Raw genomic sequence first — 15,941 nt, forward strand, 5'->3', positions numbered from 1 at the left:
TATCTGTGACCTGTTTTCATTTTAAAAAAAGAACATTGGCACAAACCTAGCCTGTATGTATTTTTTTGTATGTCATCGAGAGTATTTAAATGATTTTCAATCAGGAAAAAAATGTGCGATTAAAATGCGATTAATCGCGAGTTAACTCAGGCATTGATGCGATTAATCGCGATTAAAAAATTTAATCGATTGACAGCACTAATATATATATATATATATATATATATATATATATATATATATATATATATATATATATATACACTATATTGCCAAAAGTATTTGCTCACCCATCCAAATTATTGGAATCAGGTGTTCCAATCACTTCCATGGCCACAGGTGTATAAATTCAAGCACCTAGGCATGCAGACTGTTTTTACAAACATTTGTGAAAGAATGGGTCGCTCTCAGGAGCTCAGTGAATTCCAGCGTGGAACTGTGATAGGATGCCACCTGTGCAACAAATCCAGTCGTGAAATTTCCTCGTCCTAAATATTCCACAGTCAACTGTCAGCTGTATTATAAGAAAATGGAAGTGTTTGGGAACGACAGCAACTCAGCCACGAAGTGGTAGGCCACGTAAACTGACGGAGCGGGGTCAGCGGATGCTGACGCGCATAGTGCGAAGAGGTCGCCAACTTTCTGCAGAGTCAATCACTACAGACCTCCAAACTTCATGTGGCCTTCAGATTAGCTCAAGAACAGTGCGCAGAGAGCTTCATGGAATGGGTTTCCATGGTCGAGCAGCTGCATCCAAGCCATACATCACCAAGTGCAATGCAAAGCGTCGGATGCGGTGGTGTAAAGCACGCCGCCACTGGACTCTAGAGCAGTGGAGACGCGTTCTCTGGAGTGACGAATCGCGCTTCTCCATCTGGCAATCTGATGGACGGGTCTGGGTTTGGCGGTTGCCAGGAGAACGGTACTTGTCTGACTGCATTGTGCCAAGTGTAAAGTTTGGTGGAGGGGGGATTATGGTGTGGGGTTGTTTTTCAGGAGCTGGGCTTGGCCCCTTAGTTCCAGTGAAAGGAACTCTGAATGCTTCAGCATACCAAGACATTTTGGACAATTCCATGCTCCCAACTTTGTGGGAACAGTTTGGAGCTGGCCCCTTCCTCTTCCAACATCACTGTGCACCAGTGCACAAAGCAAGGTCCATAAAGACATGGATGACAGAGTCTGGTGTGGATGAACTTGACTGGCCTGCACAGAGTCCTGACCTCAACCCGATAGAACACCTTTGGGATGAATTAGAGCGGAGACTGAGAGCCAGGCCTTCTCGTCCAACATCAGTGTGCGACCTCACAAATGCGCTTCTGGAAGAATGGTCAAAAATTCCCATAAACACACTCCTAAACCTTGTGGACAGCCTTCCCAGAAGAGTTGAAGCTGTTCTAGCTGCAAAGGGTGGACCGACGTCATATTGAACCCTATGGATTAGGAACGGGATGTCACTTAAGCTCATATGTGAGTCAAGGCAGGTGAGCAAATACTTTTGGCAATATAGTGTATATATATATAGAAATAAATACATTTATATATATATATATATATATGCATTAGGGGTGGAACGGTTCACAAAATCCACGGTTCGGTTCACGGTTTCGTGGTCACGGTTTTCGGTTCGTATATGTTGATTGTTAGCCTGACATGTTGGTCGTGTTGCTGTTAGCATAAACAAAACGTGTTGCACAATGCTTGCACATTGTTGCACTGTTATCCACAACTTTCTTTCTTTCTGCTACACCTGGATAAGCTGCTTCGCTTCTTCTTCTTGTTTACTACTGGTGGTTGGCTTTGGTCGCAGTACCGCCACCTTCTGCTCTGGAGTGTAAACGCTTCGCCTATGAGAAAAAGGAGCAGCGCATGAACCGAACGCAACACACGTGAATCGAATCGAGACAGTTGAACCGAACGGTTCGGACGGTTTTCATAAACCGTTCCATCCCTAATATGCATGCATATACATACATATACACATCCACTTTTGCTGAAATTTACATTTTTCCATTCTCTATCTTTTTCTCTGCTTCAAGCTTCTTTTCCGGACATACAGATTTATGATCAACCGGAAGCAATCCCATGCAAATATATCATGATATATCTGACAAAGTGTTTCTATAAACGTTTTTATTTTTTGGTGAATACAGACAGGAACTGTTAAAATAAACTTAAAAACCTTTTGTTCACTAAGGTTCTCTAACAAACCTTTCGGGGCATTAATAAACATCTGGATTCATAGAGTAAGAAAATAATTTCAGGGTGACTTGCAGTCCAGAGAGACACCTTATACGTATTATGTTTAGAAATCATTTTTAAAATGTATTTTCCTTCAACATCTTCAAAGAAAACACAAGGAAGGATCTGGCTGCAATATAATAATAAATGATAAAGTTAGAGTCTGAACCCTTTTACAGGGAATCAACACTAAAAGAAGATCCAAACAGTAGTGTTGCTTTGTTTTTTTTAAAACCATTAACAGCTCAAACAACCTTAACAACACAAAGATTGAAATAAGACAGTTTTTTTTTAAGTTTCTGGTGTAAAATAAGAAATGTAAGGGCCTAAGCTTTCCTCCCATTGCATCTGGAGAACCACGCTGAAGGCGAACATTGAACCATAAATAGAACAAACCTAACACCTACAGCCTAATCTCATAAGATGAACAACATATGCCAAACAACTGAGGAATATACGGGTCGATACGCAAACACCTGCTGGCTCCCCTAACATAAAAACCTTAAAAATAAGACAACAGATCGCTCTCTTTTCCCCACACTGATACAAAAACACACATTCATCAAGACACAGTCGGACCAATTAAAACCTACACGCCACTTTGGGATTTGCACATCATATTTTTACCCCAAAGTATCAATTATCTTATGCACCACAGCAGAGAGTCAGTAACAGTTCCAGAGAGCATCTAATATCGGCTTTCTTTCAGATTAAACGCCATAAGATCCGTGCATTTGACCTTGAGTTTTGTAACAAGCTAGCATCTGGAGCTGTATGTAAATACTGTCAGGAAGAGCAGTGGGGCTTTAACGGCCCCATACATCTAAGTCGAGGAAAGGGTTGCAGTTTTCTCTCCGTCTCTCTCGTCTTTCTGTACATCTCTTGCCTTTCAGATTGTTCCCCTTTATGCTGCGCTTTGCATGCGCTTGAGTTTAATCCCACTGTGTTTTGTAGAAGACAAACATTGGGTGTGGCTCTTCCTCCGTCTGTTTAGGATTAACAGGGAAAGCAAAAGAACAACAAACCTTTAAAACGGTGGAGATGCAGTTCATGAGAAATGTTAAATTCATGGCATTCATTTTAATAGTTTATTTTAAGAAATATTGTAAATCAAGCTTCTGATAGATGAGATTCCATCACTGCAGTAAACTCTGAAGGTTTATCAGGTGCAAGATTTTCTATCTCATCTGAAGGTCCAACCCAGAGAATCTAAACAAAACAATAAGCTCATTGTTTTCATTTAATCACTGTCTAAAAGTACATCCAGGAAAACTAAAACAGCAGTTTTTTTATTGTGGAAAAGACAAAATTATTGCAATAACTTCATACTTCTTAAATGCTGGTACATATTTTTTGGCACATCTCTTTCCCGTAATACTTAAAGCTCTTATTAAAGCTGATTTTACTTCACTTTACTTAGGGGACATTTCAGTCAGCTGCAGGCATCCACGGCTGCTCTAGCTGAGGATCTATTTTCTATGCAGAACCAATGGCTCCACTGAGCTAAACATTAGTAGAGACGAGAGGCTCTGAGCTCTGAAGCCTCTAGAGCTCGTGTGAATACAAAGATGTTCATCATAGTGGGCTGTACGCTACAAAGCATGCTGCTCAAAAACGGCATCTTTCATCTGTTCTGGTCCAACCAAATGGAATAGGAGCATAGTACATTGCACAGTCGAAACTTTCTTAAAGTCTATTCTGCCTTTTTATTTTTGTAATCAGTATTTTAACTAAAAGGAATGTTAGCTCTGAAATACACGTTACTGTAAAAAAAATTCGCTCCTATGCCTTAAATCACACGAGACTCATTCTAAACCGTCGGGTTGAGCGCCTATGTTTTCTTCCAAGGATGTTTATATCTTCTATAAGCACTTCTAATTTGTCTTAAAAGGGTTGAAAAAGGTGAAGAACATGAGGTATTTAATACCCTGTGTCTTCTAGTCCTCTTTAACCCCTTGAGCCCTGAGGGTCTTAGGAGCAAATTTTGCCTGAAATTAGATATGTGAATCAAAGCAAGTACAGCTCCCAAACTATAAACTGGAAAGACAATTGTTTGTATTTGTGTGACAGAAAGGCATTGAGGGATATTTTTCAGGTGGAACCACTATTTTAAATGTCACCATGCCTGGTTTATAGGTGATTAAACAAAGAAAAAAAAAGAAAAATAATTAGCCTCGCTAAATTTCTTTCCAAAATAAACACTGCAAAACACCATGAAACCCCGTTTGAAACTTGACTATAAGTCAAGCAAATTTGGACTGAATAAGTTGAAGCATGTTTGTTTCACAAAGGTTTTAGTGGACAGGGTGCTAGGAGGAAATTTTAGCACACTGATTTAAATTATTGGAAACCTTCTGCATAAGGCAAAGCCTTTGCTCCTAAGATTTAGCCGTTGTTTCATTGAAATGTAACGCTAATGTCAACAAATTTAATAGAAAATAAGATAACAGAGCAAGCTTGCCGGTTACATACGGTTAAAAACACATTTGTTTAGGATTGCCTTAGACTGTTCTAGTTAAAGAGTTCAACTAAAACGTCATTAGTTCAACTATTTATTTTCTTTAGTCCAACTGTTTTTAATGCTCTTTTTTTGTTTCTGCATTTTTTATTTATTTATTTTTTTCCTACTTGCTTTGATTCTGTTTTATTTTCCTATATTTTAATCATGTAAAACACTTTGTATTGTCTTTGTACTGAATTGTGCTATACAAATAAATTTGCCTTGCCTTGCCTTGCCTTACATCACCTGAAATAGTTGCACAATTACCTCCGACCCCTCCTCGGAAAGGTCTGAGTCTAGTTTTGAAGGATGCCGGCCATTAGGGGGTGGGGCTAAAAATGAATACCTGCTGTGGCATTACTCCTGCAGAGTCACACATGTCAGGTGGAATTATACATCTCATTTTATTTGTTTACATAGCTATAAAACAAAATATATTTCTGAAAAAATTATTTTGAAGCATGTTTTAGAAATGCTCCATTTGAAAGGCGTGTGGATGAAACACCATGTGACTGTGTTTTGACCATTTCTATAAATAGATAAACATGAGCAGGTGTCAATTGGATCCTGTACCGGGCCCGCCGAGCTTAAGGGGTTAAGCATGCTTATTTATCTTCTTTATGTCTTTTTAATCTGTTTATGCATATGAAAATTGAATTCTGAGCCTATAGCTCAACAATGATTTATTAAGGTTATATTACAACAATAAAGCGTTAACTCTTCTGGAAGAGCAAGGTTTTAAGGGAATTTTTGACCATTTATCCACAAGCACATTTGCAAAGTGATTAACTGACGTCTAATTCATCCCAAAGTTGGTCCATTATGTTGAGGTCAGAGCTCTGTGCAGGCCAGTCCAACTGATCTACACTAAACTCTCTCATGCATGTTTTTATGGACCTTGCTTTATGCACTAGTGCACAGTCATGTTGGAAGAGAAAGGTGCCTTCTCCAAGCCCTCTCAAAAAAGTCGGGACCACGGAAATTTGTTGTAATATTCAGCGTACAATCAGACAAGTAGCACCCTAATGGCAACTATCAAACCCAGTCTTATCTTTTAGATTACCTTAGACTTAAACTGTGTTGTCATTCTGTATACACAGAGTGTATGCCAAGAGAATTTACTTTCTGTACAGCTCTAATGACATTTCCATTTCTTAAAGTGCAGCAGTGATCAAATGTAAACATTGTGAGAAGAAAACATGGTGCAAAAAAAAAACAAAAAACGCATTGACCTGATTTATAAGCCCAATTTGTCACAGCAGAAAGTGGGATTCAACTGCTCTAAAGTCAATTAGCACTGCCCTACCCACTGCATTTGATGCTTTACATTTCAATTGGTGATGCAGTGCACCATACTATAGCCGATTTGAAGGTTGTGCTGAAAGGTGGTGACTTCTGCATACTGTGCGGTTAGCGTCGACTATCCCTGCTCCATCATTTTGACTAAGCTGCTGTTGTTCCAAATACCACAGAAAGCTACAGAGGAATATTTAGGAGGTAGACAATTGCACGCCTCTCAATGCTCTATGAAAACGGTGCTTCATAGAAGCTGCACACAGCGGCTTGGACTTTGATGAAAGGTGCATTGTTCATCTCTAGCACTGAGTTTCTCCAGTAGAGTGAAGGAAATTATTGGATTTGATTCAGCAAGTTCTAGAACAGGGGTTAGCAACATCAGTCTTTGAATGCCACTAACCTGCAGCTTTTGCATACATCCCTGCTCAAACACACCTGAAACCAAAGGCCAAATTACTTCCTTGGCATGTCAGTAAGTTTTCCAGAGGCCTGACAAAATCCTCTTTCATGCCTTTTAACCATGCATTTGTATTAAGTGTTTCAAGGAAGTGATGCATGCAAAAGCTGCAGGACAGTGCCACTTGAAGACCGACGTTGCCTACCCCTGTTCTAGAGGAAAGCATAACATTTGTACAACAAGTAGATGTTTCAGAGGCATAAGTATTAAATAAATCATAACTTCTAACATATCTGAGTGAAGATGGTAAGCCTTAATAAATAAAAGGAAAAACAGCAATTATTCTTTCATATGCAACATATGGTCTTAAAAGCACCATAAACTGCTCTAAAATTTTGATTTGTTCTGCATTAATCAAACATGATACAACCAATAATACCTTTTCCTCTTCCATCTGAAGAACATCCAATGATTTTAGTAATATAATGACAAAAGTCCACATTTTCCTTCTGATTTCCACTCAGCCGATGACTCTACAGCAAGAGAGGTCAATAGATAATACTTGAGATGTCTTTGTCAATGTTTGACAACAACTTGCAAGCATAATCCAATACATTTTTGGGACATATATCCAGAAAATCTTTGCTTGGGTGCATTTTACAAAAAAAAAAAAGGAAAGTTTTTATTTTTAACAGAAAATCAGAAGATTGTTTTCTCTGCATTTGTGCTGCTATATGTTTGGGCTGCTGGATCACATAGGGACCACTTTTCCTCAATGTGCTTCATTCTATCTCCCATTCAGGAGTATTTGTCAAGTTCTACTCATAACTTTATGTTCTCTCTGCTTTTTCTCATCATTATAGCTTCATCTGGTCTACTCCTGTTTGGCTGTGACTCCATCCTGCATGGAAATATCAGCTGTTTAAAGATGTTAGAGCTTGGCCTGTTTTGAGTGTCGTCCTAACTATATGTGCTCTCTTTCATTCTCGGACAAGAGAATTAACTCGGAGCACATCTGCCTGGTTGTATATATCTCTGCATCATTCTTTATCTCTTCTTCTGTCTCCTTGAACCCCAGTCAGCCTCAGCAGATGGCCGCTCACACTGTGCCTGTTTCTGACGAAGGTTTCTTCCTGTTAAAAGGGAGTTTTCCTCTCCACCATAGCTACATGCTCGGTGTGAGGGATTGCTGAAGAGTTACTGACAAAATGCAAGACTAAAGGGCTGGTTATACTCCCACAGCAATGTGTTGCAGTGAGCTTGTCGCAGATATTTTTGATTTATGCCCAATGTTGAAGCGTTGTCTGCGTTATGTTATTCCACGCCACAACGCAAAAGGGACAATCACGAACTAGCTGTGGGTCTGGATAAGAGGCGAGGCACTGAGGAAGTAGGGGCAAATTTGTGCGACAACGGAGGGACATAAGGGCAAAAAAGAACAGGGATCCAGGTGGAAAAAGGGTCCCAGCGTTCTTGCGCACCTCGCTCTTCTAGCTGGTCCAACTTCATAATTTGTTTTCAACAATGGCGGTCATACAAACAAAAAAGCTGCTAAGGTACCAAACAGGAAATACAAATAGTGGAGAGCAGATGTAGATTTGACCAATCAGAGGCCTCCTGTCTGTGGTCACCTACAATTTTGGAGAGGTGCACCAGAGTGTGGAAGAGGAGGTGGCACATTTGATTTCACTGCGACACACACGCAGACGGCCTGGTTTCTGAGCATAAATCAGCCTTCATCCAGGAGGAGCATGTCTTGCAATTAAGTGATTGGATGCAATCAATTGGTTTTCCCAACCGATCTGACAGTATTTTAACTGTAAATATGTTGTGAATTTGCGCTGTATAGATAAACAAAACTGAATTCAATTCAATAATTTACAAATTTCAATTTAAGTTTAGAATAGTCAGTGAGAAAACAGAAAAGATGCATTTGCTTTGAAAAAAATACTCAATAAATTACAACCAGATTTAGTTAAAACAAGAGGGCATCCTACTATCTCTGATAACGTCTAATGCATGGCAACATGCAGACATGAAACAGAAATTAGATTTTTTTGGCAAAAAGAAAAAAAACTAAATAAACAATAAAATAAGCCATATACTAGTAAAAGCAGGATTTCCAGAGAAAAGCCCTTTACTCAAATATAGCAATACATTTTCCTATAATCAAATACACACAATCATTCCATATCCATTTTTAGAAAAATCTCTTTGCACCGTACCATTCCATCTCAGCGCGCTGATTGGCTCAAATGGCTCCACAGGAATCAGTTCGGTCAACTGGCAAAGCTCCCAATCGAAACTAAGTGTACGAGGAGGAATAATAGGGCAAAAACCACCAAGGAGAGCACATAAATACGCACACACACACAAAAAAAGCCATGATTTTTTCATTTCGGGGTGCAAATTTTGGCAGCATTTTTATTCAGCACACGCTACACAGCGGAGTTGAGGCTCAAATGTTTGCCCACCCAAACAATGAGGGGACTTTTGAGGAAGGAGAAAGGGTTATTGTTAGCGGGAGAGGAGAGACGGCACATGTGAGCTAAACAAGCAGACACGCTGCAGTGGGTGCAAACACACATGGAGCAGGTGCACAAACATGCATGCGAAGAATCAAATAAAAATAACCCCTAAAATACCAACTCTTTGTCTACAAACACATGGCAAAAAAGTGCAGAGATTGGTGCAAGTTGCCAGGATTATCAGAACAAGAGAGGATGAGTATGTGTGTGTTTTATAGAAACGGAGGAGGTAGACGATACACCAAAGCAATCCATCTAGGGAAGCCAATAGTGCACAGCATAGGATGCAGGCTTCATAGCATCCAATTCACAGCCCAACAAAACAGCAGCACACACATATAGAGTGCATGAACACAGTGGGATGCCCTTGTATGGGGTTACAGCTGCCACTGTGCTGAAATGGTGGCACACACAACTGTCACTTTTACCCCAATAGCATTGTCTGACTCACCCTTTCACATATTAGCACAAATATTCAGATTCTTTGCCCCTAAACAAGATGCTAAAAATATTAATTCAAACCAAAACAAAAAGTTCTTTACTCTGAAATAGACCTTTAAATGCATGGCCAAGAAAAAATTCCAACAAAACTCAAGCATAAAGCAAAAGATTTAACATCTCTGCAATTTTCTCTCTGCTTTTCCTCCCTCCCCAATCTTTATCTCTACCTTGCAGACACCTGCTACAGTACGCTAACTGATTGGCGCGTCTAAAAATGATAGCAATCATGAGGCAGACGATGAACGGCGGCGTGAACAGCGGAATGACCATCGATTTTCATTCTCATAGGCAGTGAGTTATGGCAAGAAGCTCTGACTGTAAGACAAAAGGATGGAGCCATGACTAAAATCCAAGATGTAGGCCAGTCAATAGTCAGATCCACAGAAAAATAATAACACACACAAAGCAGCTGAGATGAAGAGGAGAGAGAGAGCTTTAGAGTATAAATGAGTACATGACTGGTTCACTTTCTGAAGAACTAAAGGGCTTTCAATATTACTTCTACATTCTGCTAAACTTAAAGGACAAATATCACATTTAAGAACCAGTAAAACATAAAAACTCAAAACTGGACATCCCTTCAAACCTAAAAATCCTACTAGTGCCACCCTTAGGACCAGGAAAGCACATGACTGAGTAGCCATTCAAAATCTCCCCACTTTCCTTGATGGGCCCTTGGCTGGTCCGCTACAAATACTTTTAAAAACATCAATCTTTGTACTAAAATATTCTTTCTGTCATGGTTTGTGGACATTAAGATCTACAGAGAAGCCCCGTCTCCTGGTCAGACCGTGTAATTCAAAGAAAGGATGGAGTTAGAGTAAAAAATGTACACGCCCAGGAGAAAGAAGGGGTCATTTCAATGGCTGGAAGTTGCAGGGGATTTTGCTGGGAGTTGCAGGAAGGTGGGCCGCCATTTGGCTGGCGTTTGACTAGGAAGGGCCATTTTGAATGGCTGCTATTGTGTGTTACTGCATCACCAAAACAGCATGTTCCGATCATTGCCTATTGTTACATTTCGTTGATAAAAAAGCTGTAACTGTTTAACCCTTTAAAGGTATACTATGCAACCGGTGTTGATTTTCCAGCGAGGCTCCCCCCAGAGGGCGAAAGTAAAAGTGCACTGTCGTAAATATGCTCAGCTGTTTTCCTGGTTTCTCCGTCAAGCCAGGCGGTGTTGTTTTGAGCTTAGCAGACAGGCGAACGCAACGAATCACCATGTCTACTGCGGTAGAGAGCCCTTTTCCTCTTTCTTGCCTGCTCCGACATGGGCTTTCGCTGTTTTCTCGCTGGTTCCGCCATGATAACTGCACAATTATCGCCACGGCGCTAGCAACGAGCATGCCTTTCACTGGGAGCGTGTAGCAGTTCTCGCCGTAAAGCAAGACCGACTCTCGCAATGCACGAGACTTCTGAGCCTGTGGGTGCGGGCCGAGGGCTCCTGCAATTGCAAGTACGGTATTTCCCCTACAGACCACCAGGGCGGCCGAGAAAACCTTTGTTCGACCTGAAATGACTCATTTAATCATCCAAAACGTTATGGAACACATTAATTAAATGAAAAATGTTGCATAGTATGCCTTTAAAGCCGTGTATCATATTTGATACAGGATATTTTGAAACCTCTGCATCATCAGTGGGATATTTTGGTTCTTGAAACCCTGACTTACATAATCAGACACATATAGTGAACAGAAAACATATAAAAGATGATATAGAAATGCGTAATATATCAAAATTGATGCAAATAAATGATGCAATATAATGTTTTTACAAAATGTATATAGTTATTTGATTTGTAACAAAGTTCAATGACAATTCTAATTTTGGAAAATTAGAATCTTCTGTCAATTATTTCCTGGTTCAGGCTTTAAAGGGTTAAATCATCACTATGAATGAATGTATTGAACCTTATTAGCAATACAGCAGAAGGGTAGAGTTAGCATTTTAGCTATAAGACCAGCAGTGCTTCAAATAAGAGATTAGAAATTATTAGTTGAAGACGGAATCAAGGTAGTTATAATCCAGACCAACAAGGTGACAGTAGGGCTGATCGATACGGCTGGAAAATAAATCCGATTTCATATCAGCCTAGACTGATTAGTTGTTTTTTTTTTTCTTTTTTTATGTATTTGAAATCAGGACTGAATTTTAATTCTAACCCTAATCCTATTAAAACATAACATTTGACCTTTAAAAATGGACCAGCCATACTATCGACTGTTTTATTTGGCAGTGAGGTTGAGAGGCCGTGTTGTTCTGGATCTTAGTTCAGTAGAATTGTTCAAATATATTTATTGGAAGTATTTTATATATACACTCACCGGCCACTTTATTAGGTACACCTGTCCAACTGCTCATTAACACTTAATTTCTAAGCAGCCAATCACATGGCAGCAACTCAGTGCATTTAGGCATGTAGACATGGTCAAGACAATCTCCTGCAGTTCAAACCGAGCATCAGTATGGGGAAGAAAGGTGATTTGAGTGACTTTGAACGTGGCATGATTGTTGGTGCCAGAAGGGCTGGTCTGAGTATTTCAGAAACTGCTGATCTACTGGGATTTTCACGCACAACCATCTCTAGGGTTTACAGAGAATGGTCCGAAAAAGAAAAAACATCCAGTGAGCGGCAGTTCTGTGGGCGGAAATGCCTTGTTGACGCCAGAGGTCAGAGGAGAATGGTTAGAGCTGATAGAAGGGCAACAGTGAGTCAAATAACCACCCGTTACAACCAAGGTGGGCAGAAGAGCATCTCTGAACTCACAGTACGTCGAACTTTGAGGCAGATGGGCTACAGCAGCAGAAGACCACACCGGGTGCCACTCCTTTCAGCTAAGAACAGGAAACTGAGGCTACAATTTGCACAAGCTCATCGAAATTGGACAATAGAAGATTGGAAAAACGTTGCCTGGTCTGATGAGTCTCGATTTCTGCTGCGACATTCGGATGGTAGGGTCAGAATTTGGCGTCTACAACATGAAAGCATGGATCCATCCTGCCTTGTATCAACGGTTCAGGCTGGTGGTGGTGGTGTCATGGTGTGGGGAATATTTTCTTGGCACTCTTTGGGCCCCTTGGTACCAATTGAGCATCGTTGCAACGCCACAGCCTACCAGAGTATTGTTGCTGACCATGTCCATCCCTTTATGACCACAATGTACCCAACTTCTGATGGCTACTTTCAGCAGGATAATGCGCCATGTCATAAAGCTGGAATCATCTCAGACTGGTTTCTTGAACATGACAATGAGTTCACTGTACTCAAATGGCCTCCACAGTCACCAGATGTCAATCCAATAGAGCATCTTTGGGATGTGGTGGAACGGGAGATTCGCATCATGGATGTGCAGCTGACAAATCTGCGGCAACTGTGTGATGCCATCATGTCAATATGGACCAAACTCCCTGAGGAATGCTTCTAGCACCTTGTTGAATCTATGCCACGAAGAATTGAGGCAGTTCTGAAGGCAAAAGGGGGTCCAACCCGTTACTAGCATGATACCTAATAAAGTGGCCAGTGAGTGTAGATCAGTTGTCTAAGGTAACATATATAGATAATGATGTATTGCCCATCCTTAGGGGACTTCATATTTTTGATTGATCATATAGTATAAAAGCTAAGATAAAGTAAGCTCTTCCTTTACTGTGGTTAATCACTTCTGTCTTTTGTCTGTATAATTTTTGTTCTGTTCTCTCAAAGCATCTGTTCTGCATCTTTAATAAATCTTTTTCAAACAATAATAAACAGAGTTCTTTTTTTTTTCTTAGTGTCTGAGCCAAATGAAGGAGAGATCAGTATTTTAACTTTCCTTCTAGCCACAAGATGTAGCATTACCTTAAAATTATCTTCAAGGAAAAAATCAGGACACAAACTGTGGATTAAATTGCATTAAATAGGATCACTGAAATATCACTTTGATAGTAATGTTACCCTCAAAAGTATAACAGACTGATTTCTGGGAGAAATATTAGGCTTTTATAACCACAAACCAAGCATAAAATAGGCCATACGTGTGGTACAGTTAGTGGTAGGAACATGCTGATACATGCATGGTGGTTTTTGGGTTACAATACAGGTCAGAACTGGAGCAGAAATTGTAAACTACATTTCAGTGCTGAAAGAAGGACTTCTGTATAATATATATATATATATATATATATATATATATATATATTTTTTTTATTTTTTTTTTAAATTATGAGTGACTGAAGAGGAGCTTCCTTCTGAGATTAAATGAGGAGACCCCTAATCACCCCAAAATTACTAGCCTGGGTGCCATTCCGAACTTAGTCCCGCCCACAAAGTTTGAGGTCGGGGAAGTTCGGTCTGGCATTGCTCAATAGTAGCGCGAGTATTATCGCCCACTGCCAGGCGATCCAATCAAATTGTCAGGGCGGGCTTTATACCATGATGGACAGATGACCAACAGTCACGTAATCAACCACGTGACCAATGTGCGCTTGGGTGACAACAATAATGGCTGCCGCTGGAGAGTTGAGGTGAGTAGATTCTGCTATTAGGTCTGTTCTAGAAGATATCGACAGCAAATTAATTTTAAAAGAGGAACAGAGAAACGCGATCAAGGCTCATCTTCTTATTATAGGCGTGCAATTGCACGCTTTGATTTTTGTGGACAACAACTATGCCTCGCTTAACATACGTCACGCACTCCGTTGCTCTTATTGGTTGTAGGTCTATCCAATTGAGTGCAGAGGCATCTTTTTTCCTGGTTCGTTCGAAACACGCCCCATAATCACAGCTCTATGGAGCAGTATCAGACTCATATTCTGACTAGAATTGAGTCGGACTACGTCAGGCTACAAAATTACTGCCCTAGCATCTTGTTTTTGTAAACAGAAAATTAACATAGAAAGAAAACCACATGATGTTGTCATCATTTGGCTGAATCAACAAAAATCTACAGTTTGTGACTTTTTTTCCTATTGTTTTGTATTTGCCTTAAATGAGCAAACAGATGCAGTGTTGTTATAACACTTTAAAAACTGATTAAGAAACAGTTTACTTAAACTTTTCTCTCCAGTAGTAAACTAGTGATTCAGATTGCATTGAAATTAGATTACTTTTTTTCCCCGAATCAGCAGCGAAGCTAGGAGTGAGCAAAAAACTCAGAGGTAGAGGAAGATACCACTAAATTTAGCAACTATATTTCTAATATTCATATCAGCCTAAAAGTTGAAAGAAAGAGATGATGAGCATCAGCCAAAGATGTTTCAATCTGTCTGACCGTGGCACGTGATTTTTTGTTTTTGTTTTATTAAGTGTAAACTTTTAACATGCTAATCATCTATTGTTCACTAGGGGGGGCTAGAACACACTCCACGTCACTCCTTTACAAGTCTATGACAACAGTTCAATGGCTTCCTGGGGTTCTGTGATTACGCTTATAATTTTACAGCTCTCTTGGGTGTATATTGTATGGCCAATGTCTAAATCAAAAAAAAAAAACTCATCATAACGATGAGTATCTAACTAGACAATTAGAGGAATGAATGATCCCCTTAGACCAGGGGTGGGCAACTCCAGTCCTGGAGGGCCTTTATCCTGGAACTTTTAGATATGTCCTTGACTTAACACACCTGAATCAAGTAAATAGATAATTAGACGCTGGTGAAATTGATTGCATACTCGGGAGGTAATTTTACTAATTTGATTCAGGTGTGTTGGACCAAGGATGAATCTAAATGTTGCAGGAAACCAGCCCTCAAGGACTGGAGTTGCCCAGCCCCGCTTTAGACAGCGGCCAACATTGTTTTATGACCAGGATGTTTTAAAGAACTGATTTACATTTTACAAAGTCAATGTTTCTTCTCTAATTGTTGAGAAGTGATTTAGTCTAGAAAAAAGAAAAGGATAGAAATTGAACTTTATTGACCTCAAAATGGAGAAATTAACCTCTGCTTTTAATCCATCCACTTGGGGAGCAGTGGGCTGCAATTGTGTGGCGCCCGGAGAGCAGTGTGGCATTAAGGCTCTAACCACTAGGCCAACACTCCCCTTATTTGCCATTAAAGAAACATATAATAGACTTCTTTATATTTCTTTTGGTAGGAGTTCAATGCATAGGTCAGAAATTACAATTCCAAACTACTTCGAAAAGACAAACTTTTATTCAGAAAGGTTATTTTGGGATATTTTAATTATAGAAGATAAACTATAATAAGACCTTGTTCTGCAACAGAAAAGTTCAACTTTTCACAGACAGAGAAAGAGCTGCAATAACCCAGAAATATTCCATTTAACTTAATTCAATCTGATGAGAAAAATCACATTTAGGATGTGTCCCTCCATCATTCTACTGGTCATTTTGGATCATCATTCCAGTTTTTATTTTTCTTATATTGATTAAACCAAGTGCTTTTCTGGTTTAGCACTAGAAGCACATGTCTGAAGTTCAACGAGGATGTCCTTTCACTACTGATATTGGAAATAAGTGTATAAGCCTTCATCTAAAATCCT

General features: G+C 39.8%; 1 protein-coding gene across 2 annotated transcripts in view; it reads right to left on the reverse strand.

Moving 5' to 3' along the window:
- The window catches only part of eipr1 (EARP complex and GARP complex interacting protein 1), an 84,973-nt gene that overhangs the window by 49,515 nt on the left and 19,517 nt on the right, over positions 1-15,941 (reverse strand). The gene's annotated exons all lie outside the window — the stretch shown is intronic.

This window comes from Cyprinodon tularosa, unplaced genomic scaffold, assembly GCF_016077235.1.
Source record: "Cyprinodon tularosa strain WSP-4 unplaced genomic scaffold, ASM1607723v1 ctg316, whole genome shotgun sequence".
In the NCBI taxonomy this organism is placed as follows: domain Eukaryota; kingdom Metazoa; phylum Chordata; class Actinopteri; order Cyprinodontiformes; family Cyprinodontidae; genus Cyprinodon; species Cyprinodon tularosa.